A 2821-nucleotide genomic window follows, 5' to 3' on the forward strand; every position below is an offset into this window, starting at 1 on the left:
GCTCGGACTCCTGGTGGAATATGTGATTGTACTTTTGGTCTTTACAGTTTACTCTGATTTACTTGGATACATATGTTTTTTCAATAGTAACCCACATTGTAGTACTCAAAGGGCACTTGTTAAAGTTAATGGAAAAGGTCCCTGTAAATCACAACATGATTCAAAGGGATTTTTGTTCTTGTGGATGAAACTTTTAAAGAATAAAAACATCTGCTTATCTGTAATACAAACATGGCATAGCACAATTTGATAGCAAATTTAAAACCATAAGAGCACCACTGTTATCAGCACCAATAAACAAAATGAATATTTACACCAACACAGGCAACAAAAGGAAACTATTTCATTTGTCATTTCATTTTGCACAACTACAAACAGGAATATAACATGTATGTATGATGTACGAAGAAATGGGACCAGTGCATTTGAAGCTGTAATAGCAGCAGTGTAAGTTATATAAATTATAACATTATGACATGGGTATTGATACAAGAATATAATATTATTGGTTATTTCAACTACACATGTTAAGATGAGATCTGATTAAGGCTTTCACTTCCTGATCTGGGAGGTGCTCAATGCTGGTTGATCAGTGCTTAACCATTGTGCCTATTGCCTGGCCAATGCCCACCACCATCAAGAAGTTAGTTTAAAGGATTATTCAGCGAAATTACATAATCTTCCACACTTTATATATTTGTATCCTTACCTTGAAAGCAGTCTATCGACAGGGATAGACAGCAATCCACAAAATGGTTTTGTTAAATTAGCCTCCATGGTCAAATGGTAGATGATGGTGGTAGCCCTGAAGAGTTGACAAATGTATAAGGCTATACAGTGGAAAACCCAAAATAGCAGTGATTTAGAGGGGTCAGGGAAGTTCGGTAATCATATTATGAGGTAACTTGACTTATGGGTGAAATAGGAGGTGACGTGGCCTGGAGTGGTTTAATGGTCTATGCCACTGCCTCTGGAGCACATGTACAGCATGGGTTCAAATCCGGCCCACTGCTCTTTCAGAACTCTCTCTCCTATCTGTCACCTCCATCTCTCTCAATCCAATAAACATACAATAAAGAATAAAGAAAAGAAATAGGAGACATAAGGTGTTCAGCCCTTGGTACACACGTGGCAGCGGCTGACCTGCTGGCACTGTTGATTGGAGGCACACGCCAGGGACGGGGCGGTGCCAAACTGCTCGGCTCGGGTAACAAGGGTCAGCCAGAAGCTGTAGACATTGGCAAAGTATTGGCACGTGCCACTCCACGCAGGCAGCTGCTCGACGAGGTCAGAGACTGACCCTTGCCACCTGCTCCGGAGTGCTGGAGAGAGGAGAGGATAGTACAAACACACACACACACACACACACACAAATATCAACAAACAACTTTGCACACAATAAAGTCATACACACATACAAAGATCCCCCACCCCCAGCACACTCACCATGAGGAAGGAGTAGCTGGCCCACAAACTCCTCCATCCGGGGGGACAGCTGGGGGCGTTGTGATCTTGGCTGCGAGGGCGTCTCTCACACACGGCACAGCTGCTGATGTGGCCGAGGATTTCGCCCCCCGACACGGGCATCATGGGCACGGCCGCAGAGGTGGAGAGCCAGTAGGACTTACCGTTGCGTCTGGCGTAGTCACAGGTGTAGCAGAAGGGCATGGTGCTGAAGACTTGCATACACAAGCCTGCCTGGCTTGTGTCTCCCTGGGGGCCCTCGCAACCCAGCAGGACCCTTAAGACCCAGGAGAGGACACAAACACCACAATCAGTCAGTGTGAAGGTAAGGGTGCGCGCACACACACAACTCTCCTGTTTCTGTTGGTCAGCTACCATGAGGCACAGGGTTTCCATGGGGCCCAGCATTAAAATGTGCCCTTTATTTAACAAGGCAAGTCAGTTAAGAACAAATTATTATTTACAATGACGGCCTACCAGGGAACAGTGGGTTAACTGCCTTGTTCAGGGGCAGAATGACAGATTTTTACCTTATCAGCTCAGGGATTCAATCCAGCAAACTTTTGTTTACTGGCCCAACCACTAGACTACCTGCTGCCCCTGGGGTTGGGGTTCAGGTACACCTAATGATCCTGAGGGTCCAGGGAGCCCAAAGGGGGGTTCCTCAATGGTATTGACCGGGACAGCCTTTGGGACCTGCAGAGGAACCGCATTATCAGAGGGACAGGCTAAAACAGCCAGAATTGTCTCAGTTAGCTCTGCTGATCTCAGTGGTCACCTGTGTCTGCCTTTGTCACCTTTGGGCCCCAGGAGGCCATAGGCACCTAGACGACCTCTTGGTCCATTTGGGCCCATGTGACCCACTGGGCCTCTGGCACCTATCAGAAAATAACATTAGGCACCAAACAGAAGAAAACAGACTGCATCAGGGAGGAACTACCTCGACTTGCCAAATAAAAAAATGTCATTTTTGTTTTTGCTGCAAAACGTTTTAAAACGTTTTCTGTTTCGGAGTTGTGTGTTGTGTGGTTACCTTCGGTCTTTGTGGTCCTGAGTAGTCTAGTGGCCCGGGGGGACTTGCGTCTCCTGGGGAAGGCACTGCAGTATCAGTGCGACCCGGTTCACTGAGTGGTCCTGAAAGAGCACTTGAATACTGAGACAATAAAAACACATGGTAAACCCCTCCTACGCACCAGAGTATGGGAGCGGAGCTGGAGAAGAGCGAGGAGCAGAGCATGCCCAATTTGACTGGAGCGTGGAGCGAGATTCCTAAAGTCTGGAGCGAGATTCCTAAAGTCTGGAGCGTTGGCCTTCTAGCCTGCTCCAATTTCATTCCAGTAGCCTCCAGTAGAGCTCA

Source organism: Salmo salar, chromosome ssa14 (genome assembly GCF_905237065.1).
Source record: "Salmo salar chromosome ssa14, Ssal_v3.1, whole genome shotgun sequence".
NCBI classification, from domain to species: Eukaryota; Metazoa; Chordata; class Actinopteri; order Salmoniformes; family Salmonidae; genus Salmo; species Salmo salar.